This window comes from Bombus vancouverensis, chromosome 11, assembly GCF_051014615.1.
Source record: "Bombus vancouverensis nearcticus chromosome 11, iyBomVanc1_principal, whole genome shotgun sequence".
In the NCBI taxonomy this organism is placed as follows: domain Eukaryota; kingdom Metazoa; phylum Arthropoda; class Insecta; order Hymenoptera; family Apidae; genus Bombus; species Bombus vancouverensis.
The window spans coordinates 12,091,916-12,112,809 of record NC_134921.1 but is presented as its reverse complement, the minus strand read 5'-3'; the positions used below and the strand labels follow the sequence as shown (position 1 = coordinate 12,112,809).

Genomic DNA, 20,894 nt, shown 5'->3' with positions numbered 1-20,894 from the left:
AAAATCATGCATATTTAAATATAATACAGTTTCAAGGCAATTTATAATGCTCAACTTCTAACAAAAATGTTCCTTACACCTTAAAAAAAAGTTGTTCAATTTTATATTACGCGAGACACCCTGTATACATGCATATACATTGTCAGACACACATGCAGAAGCTGAGAAAGAAATAACGCGAGTGCAAGGGGTTAACAAATGGCCGGTTCGTCGCGCAATCGCGCCACCCCACCGTATTCTGTCGCAATCGCGCGATCACGCGAGCGAGCGAGCTTCGCGCGCGACAAGCGAGCGACGGTCGCATGAACAACGCGATGATCGTCAGTCTGGTAGTACAGAAGTGTCATAAGCGAGCGGAGAAGCGAATAGACGCGAGGAGCCCTCCACCTCCGAGTGTGCCGAAGATTTATTGGCCGCAAGAGCTGCTCACTTTCCCTGGCAGACGTAACCGGACCGACCTGCGAGAGATGCTCTCCGTTTCATCTTGCCCGCTCCTAGCTGTCTGTATCTCTTTTGTATCTACTCGTATCTATTGTACGACCACCGTAGGCGAGACGAAGCTGCGTGTGTGTTGTATAGCTGTCCGGAATATTGTAAATTGGAGAAACTTCGACAGGATGGGGCAACACAGACAGATACGAGTTTGTAGAATTTATAATTTTTTAAATTGCTACACTTTTCATGAAACGTCCGAGAACCAAAGTGATACGCTGCTACTAAAATATTTAAGTATCGTTTATTTGACGAGTGGCAAACTTGCATTTTGTGACGAAAGATCATGAATGAATGTTGAAACCTTAATTTATTTCGCATTCATATGTACAATAATATATTGTGTTTCGGTAATTGCGATACAACTTACAAGAGAGCAATTCTATGAGAAAAGACGATTCGATTGTATAGAACAAAATCTCTGTTGAATTTCAATTTGAGAAATTTTCAATAAAATATTGGCGATTTTTGATGATTCACGATTGAATAGGAGCGAATGGTCGGCAAAACAAATCGAAGATATAGAGCAAGATTTTCTCATGCGAATCCCTGTGAAATCGAATTTGAAAATTTGCCAGGTACACGTAGACTGGACTAATCCTCAACCGCACACGTTCAAACGGATCGCAGTATCCTCCAGTTTTTTCGTTGCACTGTCTTACCGCAGATACTGTCGAAGATGTCGTTTCGATCCCATTAGTACGAACACGACGAGAATACGATCGTGACGAGGCAGCGGGTTCGATTTCTGTGGACGTATCGCAAGAACCAGAACGAATCGCGTCGACGACGGCGTGATTTAGAAACGCGTGGTAAGCGCCGGGCCCCCGACCATGTCGAAATCGTAACACATGTTGCGCCGCGAACGAAAACTCATGAGTATAAGAGGGCTAAAAGAAGAATGATCCAGGCCGCCCAGGAACGTGTGCGCTTTGCCTGGATGCATACACAGGCCAGCCTTGTATCTCGTCTCGTAGCTCGCGATCGTGGGCTCGTGATCATGCTGTCTCTCGTTACCTGTTAATGCGTCATTTCTCGTGCACACGCGAGCCGAGCCGAGTGGAGCGAGGGAGCGCGCTAGGATAATTTAGAAAGCGAGGATGATGCATTGCTATCGGAGATTTTTCAATTAGCCGCAGCGATTTTATGGGAAATTTATACCGTTCTCGCTGTTCCTCGTCGCCGAGAACGGTATTAATACTGCATAAACGTGTCTCCCTAGTCGGCTTCGACGCGGATTTTATAGGTTTCCCTGATTAACGGCGTGGCGCGATGCGTTTGTCTTTCGAAATTGCCAGGATTACGGATCGTGATGGAGGACCGTGTCGTTAGTGCTAAGATGGAGCAAATAACGTTTGAAATATGTGCGTTAATTGCTGAGATAGAATTCGGGGAATGTCGATGACGATTTTCAATAAGGACGTGGCAGGAGATATCGTTTAGAAATATTTTAAATCGTTAATTCGTAAATTGGGGCCATTTGCAAAGTCAAGCAATATCTCTCGGATATAGATAGTTGAATATAAATTTAGAAGTTTGAATTTCTTTGGGCTGTTGTTCGTCATGGAAATGAGAATGGCGAGAAGATTTGCTGTCGGCGAATAAATGAAAAATATTTGCGAAGCATAGCTGAGATTTTTCTTTTTATTATACGGTTGATTTTTATTATGCTTTATTACACTTGAGAGGTGAGAAATGAATAATGTCTGACGTTTCGAGGCTCGGTTCACTGACAGCCTAATGCCACTGAATCTTCTCAAATGTCGTGTCGTGAGATCATACGAGAGAAACAACTCTCAAGTTATTCTTTAGCATATTTCATAGTGCATACTTTGCTCTACACATTGTTGAGAGCTACAACTGTATACCGATATTAATTAAATTCTCACAGTTCTGGAACACAGATCGACTCTTTAAGACGAACACCAATACGATTAAAACATCCCTGACTCCTTAAATTATTTTCTTCTCTAATTACGATCAACACGATCACAATACCGATCAACCCCTCCCAGCGATCCCATCATAATCCACATAGCACAATGCATTAACTTTCACCCATAATTCGCCCTTGATTTTTTCGTCTTCCTCGGTTGTTCTATCCCCACGGGTTAGCCATAGATAGAGGATCCCTTCTAGGCTCGAACCTATGCTAGAGATAATATCAGTTTTCTTCCTGGTATAAGAGGCAGGAAGGAAGAATTCGTCTGGTTCTCAGGCGCGGCTAAAATGTGCAAAACGATCCTAGACGTTGCTTCCGGGCACGAAACACCGAGCCAAAGCATCGATTCACCGTTCTCCCCCGTTTCTTGGATCATCATCGGCGTTATCTTCGCCGCGTCGACGCGGCCATTTCCAAAAATAAATCACGCAACCATCGATCGTTAGACCCTGGTCTTCCTCTCTGTCTTCCGTTCTCCGACGAATACTAGAGGCGATCGAAACGTCGGGACCCGCAAGAACGGGCCAACGTAGCTCCAAGGGATTTATGCAGGCAGCGTGTGCTACGTCGGATGGCTGGTAGTTACCCAACCCACATCCAATACTTAGGAATACTCGCGAGAATCGAAAACTCGTTTGGAATACCTGCGGCTCGGTAAGGTGCTCCGGTCCTGCGGAAGCTTTTAAATCAAGCGGGGGCGGTTTTGCGATGGACAGACCATTCGAAGAGGTAGTCCACAGAATGGCAGTTATTGTTTGGGTTCTGTTCCTCTCTGTTCCACCAAAGGCAGTTGGATTTTACGAAAAACGACCACGCGTTCAGATACTTTGTTTTTAGATGATTTTACCACTAGCCGCACGAAGGGTTTGAAGGGGTTGATTTTTCTATAAAAATTGTTCCCTTTTTATTTTGTGGAGATTTATTAATTCTGTTATCTTAGAATGGTTTCTATCGTCACTTTGCTAAGCAAATGCACAGTTATTAAAAGCGCATTTGTCTTCTGTCGTCTATTTTTAAACTTTAAATCTTTCTCCTTCTTACTGTACGATCGTGACTTTCGCTTTCGAAATTGACTGTGTGCTTTCACGAACCAACAACTCTGATCTTACTTACTAACCAACGGAAGAATTTCGTTAGCTGCCACGTTGAACGAAAATTAGCGTTTTAAAGGGGTAAATTTATGTAGCTCGCTTTCTGGAATAAACGCCGATTATTCCCCAGCGTTTGATATCTCGGTGATCGCGTTCGTTTGCCTGCTGCGATCTCCAATCCATTCAGTAGCTTGTAAATTTGTTGGAAACTATCAATTAGATACATCCCACCATCGGCCCACGCTCCGGATCACAATATGTAATCAGAATATTACACCTCCGTACGTAGGACTAAATTATCCACTATCCGGCTAGATAAATGCGGGCGCAACAGCCTGATAAATCTTCCGCAACAGATTCCACCGTAGAACGCGATACAACCACTCCTACGCGAGTTTCATTGAATTTATGATAATGTTGCGTTTAATAGATCAAAGATCCTATCGCGTGCGCGAGAAGTGGAAAAGATGAGGATTAACTTTTACGTTGGTTCTCTCGGCATATCTTCTCTATTCATAATCTCGCTATCCTTCTTATCTACACTGAAAAGTTTTTCAATGTTTCTCAAATTATCCGTTGGGTATCCGAGTCTACGATTAAATCAGAGCGATATGATTTCTGTGTTTTTACGAGTCGTAAGATTTCTGTTGCTCGAGAACATCAACTTCCCCTTGGAGAAATCTTGCACGATTTTGAACGAACCTGTACGATAAGCGCATGTCGGACAGAACGTTCGGTCGGATGCTGCCGGCGGGGACAATTACGCAGATGTGTGGCTGGCAGAGCGGGACGCGTGAGCGTGTCGTGCAGCTTCAGGATCCTCTGTTAGTCTCGTGCGCGTGCACACCTCCAACGCACCTACACGCATACGTACACGTACAAAACCGTATGCATAGAGGTCGTCTGTCCGGAATTAGCATACTCTGTACTCATACACAAATCTGTATGCTTGGTGAACGGAAACACGGTGCCCCATCACCCCTCCCCCTCGCCCCTCTACGTGTGTAGCACACGTGTGCGTTTCTGTAAGAAAGAAGAGGAGGCGGTGTGGCGAACGACGTGGAAGGGAATAAAGAAGAAGAAGAAGAAGAAGAAGAAGAAGAGAAAGAGGGAAAAGTGATTACAGAGTGCGAGCCCCTGGTTGCCCCCGGCGCGTGCGTCCACCTCTCGACCATCCTCCTGTAAAATCCTCCCAGTTTCACCTTTCCTGGAACACCGCCCCGGGCCGTTTGGAGAGATCTCTCGGAGTCTTGGAGCGTTAGGACGAGAACCCGCGACCAACGGCAATAGAAGGACGGTAAATCGGTGTACCAGGTGGCTTCAAGGATTCACGATCCTTGAAAAAGGTGCTTATTACCCGGGGAAAGGTGGATTTCAAGAACCGATTTGATGGGTATGCCCGTTCCTTTGGCTCGATTGTGCGTAATCGTTGATCAGATTCGGATGGTCGCGGCCTCTCGCGGTTAGGTTCGTCGCTATGGTCGGAGTTTCAATCGTTTTCAAAGGATTTTTCAGGAGATATACCGTGTTTTACATACGAATGGTGTTCAGGTATTTGAACGTGAGCGAATCTCGGGATATGGATTGAATAAATTGACGCGGGAATTCGGTAATCGAAGGAACACGAATTTTATTTAGCTCGTCTGCAGGATGACAAAATGGAATTTCATTGAGTGTATTTGTAAGATTCCCAGATGGTTGCATAGACAATCGTTTTAAACATTCCAAAATGCGAGTTCTTCGGTTTACTTGTAAGATTCTATAGAAGCGCTACGATTCTAAGACTTTAAAGGGAGCGCATTTAATTTAGAAAGACAATTTTAAAGGGAATTCCATCGTTAAAATTATGCTTATTGTACTAAAAAATTCCGTTCACTCGAGTCGTAAAATTCAAAGAAGACCACTTAAATCCTGTTTACTCCTTTTAACAAATCCATTTTACGTCAAAGCCTGCAGAAGCTCATTCAGCAAACGTTACGATCCATCCCTAACACGACAGCCATTAACTGATATTGCATTACTTGTCTTCTCGTCTACAGAGAAGAAGACGCGCGGTAGCTACCGTGCAACGTATCCACCTTCGACTGTTTACATAACGCGAAAAACTTAATCAAGCCAGATCGAAGCGGTAAAAAGCGTGTAGCCGAGCTGATCACCGCGTAATCGACGATGCGCGCGTGAAGCGGATGGAATGTTGAATGCGCAAGAAAGATATTGAACGATGCTCGTGGATGGAAAGTCGGTAGATCGACCACCCTCTTGTCGCTCGTTTCGTAGCCAACCTATATCCTCATCCAGGTCTAATAAAAACAATGATTGATCTTAATGGGTAATGAGGAGCCCGTTGCTGTGCATCAGCTGCGAGAAAATGATCCGCGATTAACGTCAGGATCTGTTACGCTTCGAGATCCGCGCGACTCTCGTTCATTCGTTCCGTGGATTACGGTTCGTTGGCAGATCCTGGTGTCTTAGTCGATGCGTTTATAGAGGGAAAAAAGCGAGATCGATGTTGTTGGACAATTCCTTGCGTAAGTTTCTTCTTATTGGCAATCATTTTTTCGCGTTTCGTCAGCAATACTGATGGCTTCATCCAGACGTTTATGGTTGGTACTTTGTTGCTGTTGATTGATGCAGATTGATAAAGATTTCGAGATCCCCTAGTGTTTTTCAAATATAAAACATTTTCAGGATATTTGGAGGAAAGAATATTAGAACAGACCAGATGAATTTAGACGAGTTTATCGAGTTTATTTGTCGAACATTCAAATTTTTCAAGTACTTATAAAAATATAATATCTATTGACGAAACAATGCAAAAGATCTATCGTACTATTTGCAATATCTTCGTAAATAGATTTCGAGGCGAAAAATCGTCCATCGACAGCAACGTTGCGTAACGGCAATCAGTCGGAGCGAGTTGTTCGATATCGATCAATTCGAGGCATCGTTCGTTCGAACGATGTACTCGCCGCGACGATAATCCAATTTTCATCCCGTAGCTCGCGGAATTCCGCGTTACGTCAATGTTTCGCTACCCCGTGCCATTAACCCTAGTAGGAGCGAACGCGGACGCGGTTGAAATTGCGCTTTTAGTTTAATTGCGGTGAAAGTTCAGTCGGTACACGATCGTTCGTACGTGTGTACGTGGACGCACATAGAAACGCAGGATAATCGCGTTTACTCGGCACAGAGAAGACTACGTGCCTCTGCTTCTGCGCCAATGCACGTGTAGTTCTTCTTTTTAATTGCGATCGTTCCAATTCCAAGACGCGTTTTCACCGTTCGTCCCGCAAGTTCGCAGAATCCGACGTTCCGATGAAAGCAATCGAGACATTCCGCCATGGAACGTCGGTATCGGTAATTTGAAGAGGCAGTGAGAGGCTTTCTGAGAATTCTCTCAACGCTGATTTCAACCCTTTGCATTGTAGCGTTTCGTTACATCCGTGACGCAACACTGTACTATGCATGTTGATCCTGATTCTTCTTATCGCCTGTCGATCCTATATATTCTACATAACAGTGTGTTTTAAAGATCCTGCCCACACATTATAGAAAAATTAGATACGCTAGGATTATCCCTAATCTATGAAATAATTGGCCGTCGTTAAAAGCGAACGCGGATAACATTTTCATCGATACGAAAAATGAAAAACTACGAATTCAAGTACATGATTATAGGAAATTGAAACTCTGGAACGCATCTCGTGACACGTCAACAGCTTGCCCGTCATTCTGGTCGCGATTTACGCACGGATGCGCTCGCAGCCGTGAATCGTGTACAGCATGTCGGCCTAGCCACGCATTACCATTACCTTGATCCACATCTACATTGTCATTAGAGGTAGGCCGCGCGACGCCACTTTTCAAACTCGAAACACACGATCCTTCCTCGCTCGTCCACCTGCGATGCAACGTTCTGCCGTTCGAGCAAGGCCATGAAAAACTCGTACAAGGAAAGAGAAGACAAAGAAAGGTAGAGAGAGAGAGAAAGAGAGAGAAAAGAAGGGTTCAACGGAAGAGGGATGAAAGCTGAAGAAGGACGTGAATCTGTCCTCGAGGAATACCGGAGTCTCTACTTTTGCCGACGTTACGTCGATCACAGTGATTATGTCGTCGATACGGTGCGCCGCGTACGCAAATTTTTGCGCTCTCTCGCTCGCTTTGCACGCTACTCTATTTTTCCATGGCACAGGGAAGCCTTTTATTAGGGGACGACGGACAGGGTTTCCTCTCTGTCGATACAGATTGCTCCTTTGCTGCGAGATCCTTTTCTTTTCGTTCTTTCTCTGTCTATGCTGCTTTCGTGTAGGGTAAATTGTCGGATAATTCAACTTGGAAGCCTGTTTCAAGACCCTTATTACGATATACTTAAAGATCTCTCAGCCGAGAACCCTAAACGATTTATTCTTTATCGATTTGATAAATTTCAGAGACCTGTTGAATTTTATAGAATTTTTTTGAGATATTTTGGAAGAATTTTACAACATGAAATTTTATCGAAGAATATGAATCATCGAGGAATCTATCTTCGCTTTCTATCTATAAAATAATTATCATCCTCTTCAGAGTAAATCTTCAATGCTACATATTTAATTATGTTTCTTTGCGAACTTCATCCGCCATCACAATTATCTGACACAATCTGCAAGACTATATTTAACGCTATCAGGACATCGAACCAGCGTATCGATAGTCGTACACGGCTCGGACATCAGCATTTGCATCCAGATGAAAGGTGTACACGAGGCAGGGAGAAATAAGACATAAATGAGGGCGGAAAAAGGAGGGGGAAGCAGGATGTGCCTCTACCCCCGAGGAATACGAGCACGAGTCTTCGACCTCTAGCTCTTACTTCGATCACTGTGATTACGACTTCGATGACCGATCCACACAGACACGCGTGTCACGTTTGCGGCGTTCTTAATTTCACGCACTGTCGCACTTTGAGCGCCGATCATCGAGAGAAACGAACATCTGGAAAAATCAGCGTACGGCGAATCCTCTCTCCTCGTAATTCTCCAGTTTATTCGATACAAATATCGAAGCTCATTTTATTGTACGTCGATGCTACCAAGCGTGTATCTTAAAGAAAGTTGCTGCAATTTTATTGAATATCAAAGAACTAGTTTCTATCTTGTAGAATATAAAGTTGATCGTGGATATATTTATGCAAATTCAGGTCTTTATGTATACAACTAAAGAACGTTAATAGAGATTTATTTTACTCGCTAGATATTATAATATTTTACTTTAAATATTTTGTTCATTAATTATAACTTTATACGTCATCGTATAAATTCTGTGTACATCTACCACGTGAACGTACAAAGTAACATGTCACGAATTCCGTGTTTTTTTAAGTTGCCCGTATCAAAAATCTGTCCGGGAAACGGGTATTGTTTTCATCCTTATGTGTTCGTGACGCCATTTGTCTCAGTAATCGATCGAGTCATATTGAGTTAGGCGTTTTTATGTAAATGCATAAACATTCACAGTCCATTCGTACTTGTAATCGTGAAGTTCCGCGAGAGATTGTCAGTTGTCGCGTTATCGATGATCGTAGTCCAATTGGAATTGAGCAATTATCGAATGATAATTAGAGCCGGTCTTTGTATCTTCGCAAGTTGGCGCGACGGTGGCGGCCAGTGAAGAACGAGCCAGGTCCGGAGACAATAGGGTCCTGAAGAAACAATGGCCGTCTCGTAGCCGGTGCACGGTTCAGCGCTATAAACAATACCGGAGAGAGGCCCGGCTGATAGGGTCAGAAGGTCAGCCCCTGTGGGAGCTCATGACTCTCTTTACTCCTCTTCATCCACTGTCCAGACCCACCTCCGCCTCCGCCATGGCAGGTTCTTCCTGAACGAGGTCACGAAATTAATTTTTCCTCTCTAGAGCGAAACGACCGCGTCTACGGTGCTTCACCGACTCGCTTCTACGCTTTGCCCTGGCCTTTGGCTACTACGTATCAGCCTGGTCTGCAATTATGTTGCACGTTGCACTTGCAGTTACGAACACGCGGATGTGTGCCGTGTGTGATGCCAAGGTTAATGGTAGTAGGAGGAAGTTTCTGGCTTGTTGTGGTCCTTTTGAAGAAAATCTACGGGTTTGTCTTTCGATGTGTACGGGTGCAGAGAGCGTGAAGGTTCAAGGAAGGGTTCTTTACTCTGGCAAATGGCAAGCAAGTTGCATTCTACTAGCGAACAAGTAGGATTCTTTATTTAATTCTACATCTGTGAAAAAGCGGGGAAATATCAATTCTATTTCACAAAGATGTGACAGCCAACTATATCCTTCCGAAGTTGTGACAAACATCTTTACCTACGATTAATCGAATAACGTTTATCTCGCATAACCGTACATTATTAAAGAAGGAAAAAAGAAGGATCGCACAACGATGTGATAAAGAACCGTCTCCACTCGGCTCGCAATGACCCATCACGACTGACTGACTATTCATAAAAACGTTTCACTCGACGTGGCATCGTAAACGCATTAATCATCGCGTATACACGTGTATCAGTTATCCCTGGCACGGTGCGCCAGTCGCGAACAGTTATACACTAAATTACAGTAAGGAGGAGCGCGGAACGTCGGTGGAACGATAATCCGACCTGTTCACAGCGTTCCCCGATAACGCAACATCAGATTACCATCTCCCCCGGTGAATTTCTCTTTCAGCTGGCCCATGAAACCTCCTGCGAAATTGTTATGCATATACCGAAGTACTGGGATAGGTAGCCTATAGGTTCCGCTCTCTCGTTTCTTTTCCTCTCGCACGTCTAACCCCTTTCTCTTTCTCTTTCTCTTTTCCCTTTAATCCACGGGAAGCCTTTAACGAGATTTACTCGAAGGCAGGAGCGCGTAAACGCATTCCTTCTGGCGCAGGCGGTCCGAGCCGCAAAAATCTTGCCGGAGAGATCCCTTCGCGAGATAGGATATCCGCGATGTCGGTTTCGTCGGCACGCTTTTAAGGTCGAAACCCATGGAAACGGCAAACAAATGCACTCAGCCGCAGTAGTTGTGCTCGCTCGACCCTCGGTCCTCCTTTTTTCTTCTCTTGCTCTTTCTCCTTTTTTGCTATTTCTTTCCTCTTTCGCTGGTAGTCGGTAGTTGCCGATGGCCGTTACGTGTTTCATTTTAATCCTTTAATGACGAATTACACGTATAAGAACTTTGTGGCGAAGAGAGAGAGAGATATCGATACGCTGAAGATTGACCGATTAAAAAGAGCAGATAACGGAGCCGCGAATACGGTCAATTTGTATTCGATTGTGATTTACGAGGCGGTGTTCGCGGTCGCCGAAATTTACGGGCGCTAATTTGAAATTATAATCAGCCGCCCCGTTTGATCGCAGGTTGCATAATTTTCTTTAATTAGGATACACGGCGACGTGGCAAAGTATACCAAACTACTTATGGTAATATGAGACTCGACGTTGTTGTAGGTTATGTTGTATAGGAAATTAGGTATTCTTCTTCGTTTTAGTTACGTGCGTTCGATATAGAAATAGAGGAGCGGTTGTACGGAATAATTGAGAGTTTCTTTATAACAAAAGAATGTTAATTCCTAGAGATTCTTTTAGCTAGTATATTAACTTTTTTGCTCGTGAATTATTTTCATATTTATTCCAGTTTTGTCTTGCTCAAGATAATTGCAAGACCAGTTTCACTTCTACATAATTATATTGTTTCGTTCGATGTAGAATACTTTAGAAGTTTTCCTAACGTAAAATTATATATTTAGCGCGCAATCTTTAAACTACTGTTGGAAACTAATACGTTTTAACGATCTAATTCCTTTCTGGAAAAAAGAAGCTCTACCATTTGCTGAAAACCAACATTCGGTCCAACCCATCGATTAATTCCCACGAAAGAATTCCTCGACCGATTTCAAAAATCGATCTCCGTGTTAGTACCCACTTTCAATAAACGGGTCAGGAGAGGAAGTTTCCATTTGGCACGATTTGGAACACGCGTTCATGTATCTTCTTGCTATATTGCACAGGCTGGCAGCGTCGTGTGCGCACGTACACGCTCGGCCTGAACCTCGAAGGCCTCTCGCGAATAGGTCACGCTAGGGTCAGGTAATGACAGGCCGAACTCTGCAATCACAGAAGCGCGCACGCCACGTGGCTTTGGTATACGCCCCGGCCGACCTCTCCTCCGGCTTATGCTCGGCCGTTTCTTCAGGATCGATGGAAATGTAGACCTGCACGAGTTTGCACACAACCCTTCGACCACCTAACTCTCACTGAAATAACTCTTTTTTAATTATTGCTTATCCTGCAACGAAACTCTGTTCCTCCACGTTTTAAAGTTTCACCAATTTCACTACGATAGAAAGCTTGCATTTATCAAAGATTCCAATAAAAGAACGTCCATTATTATCAGTTTAAGACTTTCGTTCTTAGAATCTATTAGAAACAAGAAGAAATTCTCGCATCTTCGTTTCTTATCATCGCGATCAACTACCTTGCGTAAATAAAATTTCTTTTCAAATTTCAACCTATGGAACATCTTGCAGACCGTCAGCTTCCAGAGAAGCATTTTAAATTCTTCGGCTTCACCATCGATTCCCGATCAATTCCATAAACCTCATCCTTCACACGCTTAGCCGCACGTCCATGGTACAGGCTATGACATACTGCATGATCTTCGTAGAAAATTAATAACCTGCCACTATGGAGATAAGAATCGGTTCGATCGCATGGAAATCGTGCCTCGATATCCAATCGAGCTGGAGCATAGGATGGAGCTTGGAAGCGGCGACGCGGACGTAGTATGATCCGCAAAATGTCTGGGACACACGTTACCGGAGCCGAAGGTCAGTACCTCCACTGATCGTCATGGGATTAAATGACTGTCTGGTGGGATCGAGCCAAGCCACAGGCTCGAGCCGCGGCGATAAGAAGGGAAGGCAGCGCTCTTGGTCGCGCCGAGTCATTCTCGTGTAATTATACGTACCGCGAGGCCAATAGGGGGTCTCTGTATCGACAATTAGGGCATTTCGGCTTCCCATTTAACGGCCCCTCGATTTATTCGGCTACACCCGCGGTCGTTCTTCATTATCTTTTTACGATCGTCTGTCGCTCCGCTCGGTTCTCTTCTTGCGTGGAACTCGTGGCGCCCGGGAGGCGTCCAGGTTTCATTAGACCGTGTACCACTCGAGACTTCGTCGATTATTTATCACAGTCACGGTTCATTTTCTTGGAAATGTTTGTCACGGAGAACAAACGTATTTTAAGTCTGTGATTTTAATAGGTTTTAACTGGATTTCCGTAGGCGAAAGGCGTTTCCAATTTGTACGACAGGTTCTTGTACAGAGTTTTTGTTCGGCGAGATCTCGATGAAAATTTTGTTCTACTTAGAGTATTTTAGAATTTAGAAAGTTTTAAGGTTGATTCCGGATACCGTCAAAGGTTTCTTCGATATTGGTTTTAAAAATCTACATTTAAATCGTGGCCATTTAAAAATCTATATTTTTCTAACGATTGCTTGATTGGGGTTTTATTAGCGACAGGTTTATACATATTCAGAAGGAGCGTTGATCGAAATCTAGAAAATATTTCCGACGAGATAGTTGAAGTCTATTACACGTATTTGCGAGTCTAATCTTCGTAGACATAAGTTTGCAATTTATCTTTCATTTAACTGGAAATTTTTTATTATACAGCAAAGGTCTAACATATTCATGTGAAGTCTACGTTTGATATGCACACGAGAATTATGACAGATATTACAGAAGTTGCCTTACAGGTTTCTTCAATCATATCAACCAGCGTGAAACTAAGGTACTAATTGCGTATTTAAAATCGAAGTTTGTTAAACAACTTATTAATTTCGCAAGCTACGACATGTAATAGACATCAACTTGAACCTTAATCAGAACTTCAACGAAGGAGATCGTCAAAATATTTTATATGCTCTGATCATTTTACCTATCCATTTTGCCAATAATTACATACACAAGAACTGTTTGCAGACATCGACGTTATCAAATCACGTATGCGTAATTCATAGAGGTCAGTAATTGCTCGTTACCAAAATTTAATCCTAGCACGAACGAACGTTTCCAATGCCGACAACAATAGAACGTGCCATGCACGATCACGGTATAATTAACCAATCGGAGTTTCTATAAACGAGAAGCAGAGAACGGCGCTCGTCCCCGAAACGGACAGACAATTGTATAATTCATAATCATTGTCTAGATGGTAGAATCAGATAAAACCGTCACGAAAGCGCATTCCTTGCGAGATATATTCGCAGGACGACGAGCTACACCTCGGCTAATTTGCCTGGACGAGGAACGTGCAATTTGTAGTCGGCCCCAACGACCGATTTAGTTTCGTTCTAACGACAATAATTGCGTATGCGTGTTATGGATCGTTTCGCTGCGGGCTCACTGTCCGGTATTAATTTTACACCATTGGCGAAGGGCTGTTAGGATTTCGAACGACTTTGGCGAGACAATTGTGAACGTTTGGAATGCCTGGAATGTTCCAAGATTTGCGGCCATTGTGGAATTTATGATATAAAGATTGATAGAAATATTTTTTTTTTTTTAGGAGAATGGGGAAATTTAAATAACATTGGAATTTTTCTAGAATTTATTTCGAGATTTGGGAGTACTTCCGATGTAGACTTCGGCTATTTATGTAAATTTATGGACATTTTTATGAACGTAGTTAAAGGAATTCTTGCATTAAATTTTTCATAAATATTAGAAATTCATGAAAATTCAGTAGTTATCCTGTTAAAAGATTGGAATTTTCATCCGTTAAAGCTAATTAGAACTTATTAATTTAAATTAAATTTGATAAGGAGTACAGTCAGTTTAGGAAGGAAATAAACAAATTATTTAGTAAAGAAGACGCTTTAGGGGCGCTGGAATGTTGCTCGATCCAACATTGTAGAATCTCTTTCGGCGTTCCTGGCAATTATCACGATCCATTGTAATTATATGTACTCGTTCGATATCAATGGGTACCAATCGCGAATGCATTATTCATAACGTTGAAATAACAGAGTGAGTCGACTCTTTTCCACGGGGGGAGAGCTTCCCTCTAACAGGATTCGAATTTTTCTCTTTGCAACGATTAGTTGACTCCTTCGTCTTTATTTGTGAACGTCAACAGCGTTCTAATGCTCGCTCAGTTGCGTCTATCTAGAAACTTATGACCGTAATTACTGCTAGGTAATGGTTATTGACTACCGATATTAAAAATGTTATCTGGAGAAGATAAATATAGACCAATTTCGATAACAAGATTATAAAATTACAATTTATGATAATGTACACGTAATGGTGTATTAAAAGGAAAGATATATCTTTCTTTTGAAAGCTCGTAGAAATTAATAATAATCGATATATCAAATTATACGACGGTATAATAAAGTAATATACTTAGTAATATAATTATCTTAAATTAGCAACAATATTAAAATATATCCTTCTCGGTCCCTAAATTCGGCTGGCTTTCGGTCGATCGGGCAGAAACCGCGGTAGAAAACGCAGAATTCCGTTCTAACGGAGAATTCCCAGACTATATTACACGGTTTTTGCCGCATTGGTTTACGTAATAGCGCGGAGAAAGCGCCAGAAGCTGCATAAATCGCGACGATCACGAGCATCGATCGTGAACTTCGGGGAAAATCGAATTAATCCGAATTTACGATTTTTACTGGAATTTCTCATCCTCTGAAACATATTTCAAACTATGTTGGATCCTTCAACTCGTGCCGGAATAATTTCGAAACTAAAACAGCACATTGTTATTTCTTTTGCACTTAACGCGCAAAATTAAACCAATGAAAGTATAATAAGCTTCTCGATTTCTTAGAAAGATCTTGTCACGACACGGTGCATCGTTCGACGTTAGCGTGATTGTTTGAAAAGTGACGAGGAGTGTATGGTGATTAGACGTTCCCATGGTGGCGTCCGTTGCGTGGAACGAATCGCGTTCTCCTCTGTTTCGATTTCTCATGCGGCAGAAGTTACATGAAACGATGATATCGTCGCGGGATCGAGTGTTCCGAGAGTAGCTTCTGAAGTTCTCGATGAGAATGGAACTTGTTGTCGACAGGAACGACGATAGAATCGGCGAGACCCGTATGCTAGATCGTGGTAATTCGACTCGCGAACGTTTTCAGGGAAACGGTACGTTGCTAGGAAGTAGCTTGTCGATTCCACTAAAAAGACAAGATTCAGCGCATTGTAGATTTTTATCCGATATATCCTGTACATCTTCTTCGAAACTTTTAACTTGCCAAACAAATATTAAAATTGCTGTTAATCAACGTCACTGATATCCGTCAGAGATATTTAGGAAACTTAGTTTTACTCGAATAATCCTACGATTAAATAAAAATATTATGAAACGCGAGCAATATTCGGACATCCTCACCGTAGAGAAACAACTTCGGTAAATAAAAGTAAAAAGTATCCGAGACACGTTCACTAACTAATCGAAAAATCCATCAGATTTTTACTTCTTCGAGAAAAAAGTCAATCTTCCCTGTGTATACTCTCGTTCTTATGCAAACGCGAGAAATATCCTGGTATGGAACGACAAAATCGAGGGCAAGAGGACGGTCGCAATCGAGAGACGGTCGATTTAAAGCGTGACCAGGAATCTATCGCGCGGACACGGTTTGATGGACAGGCGAGATGGACAGAAATCGAGTAAGAAGCTTACTCGAGATTCCGCTCTAGGCGTTCGTTGCTCGAGAAACAGAAGAGACACGCCTGGTGTGCGAGGACGCGGAACGACGTTACAGGTTCACCATGGAATCTTTGGATTCTGTCACTTGGCATTTTTCCCCTTGGGTATAACCCACCTACTAGATCGCTCCTTTGTCCTAGTATATACTTATTACGTTAACCTAGTGGACAGATGCGTATCAGCTAGTCATCGATCCTTGGTAATCGCTTTGCTCCACTTTGTCCCTCGTTTCGTCATCATCGATAATTACCATAGATCCCTTTACTTGGATACAGTTGCTTCAAGTACAGTTACTTTGCCTCTTTATTCTTTGGGTAGAGTGGATGCTCCCGCGGGTTTAGAAAACTCGAGGTAATTGCGACAGTATCGTATCAATTAAGTAGATGATCATTCAGACGCGTTTTTTAACGAACCTCGTGTTCGGTCGTGTCCGCTTTTCCCTCGGTGGCCTGTTTTTTGCTGATTGAAATTACGCGAATTAAAGGAATTGGAAAATTAACGGTAGTTTGCGGGTAATTTGTTACAAATTGGGTTATTATCGTTAGTCTCTTTAACCTGTTTGCTGATTTTGATTGGTAAATGCGAGTGAGAGGAACACAGTGATCGAAATTTAATATAGCGTTTCGCCGATTCAGCGGTAGCCGCAGTTACTATTTTTATGAACATAACCGCGCAACTATAGAATCTTGGTCTTTCATTTCTTATTTTATTCAATCACGCCTGGCCCCGCCGAATCGGACGATATTAATATCCTTGTTTTCGTGTTATATCCACGTCCGCAAAAAGACTGGAAAATCGTCGCTGGAGGCCGTGGAACGCGTTCCAGGTGGACGTGGGTCAGATATTCGTGGCAGCTTATCAATATTCATAACGTATGCTCAGCTCGCGTTATACATATCAATCAGCCGTGGCCGATTCGAAAATGAGCCCGGCCAGATCGCCAAGCCGTGTACTCGCGCTTAACGTTGTGATTTAACGTTGACCAAATTCGCTCCTGGAAATTGCTCGCCGACGATTTTAGATAATTCCCATGCAAGGCATTCCCTCGCGGAGGGAGAGATGACTCCATCAGCTTGTAGCAATCTTTTTCGATCGGCCAGCTCTCCTTATTCCTCGACAACGTACGATCGTTTCTTTTTCGACGAAATGCCAGGCTACCGATTTTTTTCTTCCTACGAATGAGTCGTACTTTTTGCCAAGATGATAGGTTTTTAAGCTCTTCTTTACATATTTTTTTTGTGCTTGATATTACATGTTTACATGGTTTTTTTTTTGAAGGCACAGCAGGTGTATCGAGATAAGATTTAATTAATCGGGTATATTACGTATTCAAGAAGCTGTTATATCTAAAGCCGGGCTTGAATACGTAGATAATTTCTAGAGAGAGAAGATGTAGATAGTTTCTGGGAAGAGTCCAATAAACTAATATCAAAATATCTGCTTTCTGGTTTAATTTAAATGTAACGTTTATGAGCATACTCGCCGGGATGTGTAACGACAGTAGCAAGAAATTAAGCGAGAAAACGATGGAATTAAACGTAGTGCTGTCCTGATCGTCTATCGAAGAAATAAAATAGCTCGAAGAGTGTCTGTCACCTGTTGCTGGGAAGTAAAACTTGAAACACGATTTTAAACGATGTAGCTTGTCCGCACGATTGGGAATACGCTATTTAAATTTCTATTATCATTACCTTTGTGCCATATAAATTTCTTCTTCTTTGACTTTACAATTCAGAAGCCTATTAAAATTCAAGCGCGCTAAATAAAGAAATATAACTATCTTTCGAGCAGCCCGAAAACGTCTCACAAACTTGACAAAGTCCAACCGCGACCAAATTCCGCCCAACACATCAACTTCAATGCTACGAAGTTGCAACACCAGGATTTAACATGAGTGGCCCAGGAAAACGGACACCGTGTACATTCTCTCTCTCTCTCTCTCTTTTCGGTAGAGGAATTCCTGCACGTCACCGTGTCCGCCCAGTGGCTCCGCCGAATCGCGGGGGACTCCTTATATAATTAACCATTAAATTATAAGTTTGGCTATCGAACCGCCGGCGAAGCTCAGCGCCGGACTAGAAGTAATTACTCGGCCCTGGAGGGGCCCCGGAACGGCAGCGACCTTAGCCGAGATCGTCGTAGAAAAAGAAGAAGGGACGCGAGAAGAAAGAGAGGAAAAAGAACACGTTACAAGCAGAGGTTGAAGAAGAGCGGATAAGTAAGAAAAAGGAAGGATCGTATCGTATGGCGAAGAAGGAAGAGAGAAAGGTGAAAGGGACGAAGGGAAATAAAAAAGAAGAAGGAAAGGAGAAAAAGAAGAAAGGTAAGAAGAGAAAGAAAAGGGAATAAGAGGGGTCGCGACGGCTACCTTACTTCGAGCACGGAATTGCCAGTGCCGCTTCCATCGGCGTAATGATCAGAGGCGGGACTTTTGCCTTTTTAATCGGCATTAATCGCGCCAGGGGCTCTATCCCGAAGGCAATGCTGTATCGTCGTTATGTTCCACGCCGCAACGACCCGACGAGAGCGATCTGCATTAATGCGGATGCCCACCTTTCCGTCCGTGTCCGCGGCTGGATTCTTTCGCCGGGATGAAATATCGAGCCAACCCCGGCCTCCGTACCAAAGTTATGAGGATTGCTTATTGGAATGCGCGCGCGCGCCGCAGCCGATGAACCGGACGGTAGCTGCAGGTGCAGGAAGTGAAAACCCGCTCTGCATCTACAAAATGCTTCGATTTGCGAATTGGAGTTGAGTTATGGACTGGGTAATATACTTTTTCTTTCTTCCTCCTCTTCTTTTTTTTGTGTGAAAGGAATGTGGATTTCTGTGATTCGAAGGAAGAGGGTAATTAAGGAACAGGGTAGATTTTTTAATTTTATCATTGGAGAATAGCATCGATTAATTTTGATTTGAGATTCAGACGATTTAGTTATTCCACGCTCTGTGTTTTAAACGTTACTTCACTGTTCCGTGTAAAAATCATTGTCCTAGGATCACGACGCGAAGATTGTAACAATCAAAATTCTCTACTATTGTTCGAGTCACTTGGAAACTTTATTTTACCAGCTGCTTTCAACTATCTGTCTGTATTTTCATACTTTCGTAAGGAGTAACGTGTTCGCTACCGTCGTGACATCTGCGCGATGGCCCTAATTCATCGTGACAGCCGGGCATCATACACATGTGACAGCCATGGTTTTCAATTTTCTGATCACTTAAATAATTGAAATCTGCTTTGAACATATTGTCAGTTTAACACATTTTGTACGTACGTAGAGTGAAATCGTGCAGCACATTGTGATTTACTACTATAATAAACTGTATCTACACAATAAACCTGAAGCGGTCGGTTCTCCACACGCCACATGGTAGCGAGCATGTTAATATATTTCTGTCAAATCAACTTTCCAACACAAAAGACTATATCTTACATAGGGCAAGTCAAGATCAAACGCAACAAGTTAGATATTTGAAAATATATTGCAGCTATTGTTACAAATATCGATTATTGAACCGTTTGTTTTGAAAATGGCAGTCATTTCTCGAAGAAATTGAGAAGACGAGAAATTTGCATATACTTTAACGTGATCTTTCGATTTATAAACAATTTATAATTGAAACCTTAAAATATTCGTTTTGTCACAATGCAATTGAAATCTCTCTAATAGATGAAATTGCATAATCATTTATTTTGCAAATGGTGTTGTTAGTTCATTTCCTGTAATCTGTACGCTGTCCAACTAGACAAGGCACCAACAATCAGAATCAAATGATAGCAAATGTAATCCCAACCTTACTCTATCTTACGTAATATCGCATGTTCGAATGTGAACGAGTCGTTTAAATGCGAATCAGTAATATACTCGTAAATTATTATTACATTTATTAAATTATTATTATTACGATTAAATTAAAATGCTATAATTAAATGCAATTATTACTACATTTAAGGTATTATTAAATTAATAATAGCTTTGCCTTTATATTGGGTCGTAAGTGCAAACCTGAGATTGAGGAAAGTATTACATACAGTCGTTATCTTGCTTTCTTTTCTCAATGGATAACCTCGCATCAATATTAGAATCTGACAGTGACACAGATACGTTTATCGCAGTCTAACGCAATAATACTACGATAATTGCAACTTATTTACTTCTAGTTCATTTATTTTTAACAAATCGATATTTATAAAGAAAAATGGATTAAGTCAGAAAAATCATCGATCTCGCGAGCAACACTGCCCCGAGTACACGAGACGATGGATCTACATGATCGGGGACAGGATTTTTTCGAATGGTTTCAGATCGCTCTTGCGGCGGTTCGGTCGGGCAGTTCTCATCGCGTCTCGATGATCAGGAGGACGTGGCGCATTTCGAGGCGTCCTTAAAGGTGGCCACACACGTCGCGATCTCGGTACTCGTTGTCTTCTCTTTCACGTGGACGGTGCCGCAGTGGTCATCAGGGGTTAAACCAAAGGCCGAGCTTTGTCACCATTGCCGATCTTCGACCGTGTCTCCCAGTACTTACAGCCATCTAAACCAACGGCTAATCCCAATTTAATGTCGCGCTTCACCCTTCCTTTTCCTCGCCATCTCATCGTGTCACGTTTTTCTCTTTCTACCAAGCGATCGCTGCGCCTCC

General features: G+C 42.5%; 1 protein-coding gene across 3 annotated transcripts in view; it reads left to right on the top strand.

The window, feature by feature from the left end:
* The window catches only part of LOC117154691 (uncharacterized), a 178,642-nt gene that overhangs the window by 122,625 nt on the left and 35,123 nt on the right, over positions 1 to 20,894 (top strand). The gene's annotated exons all lie outside the window — the stretch shown is intronic.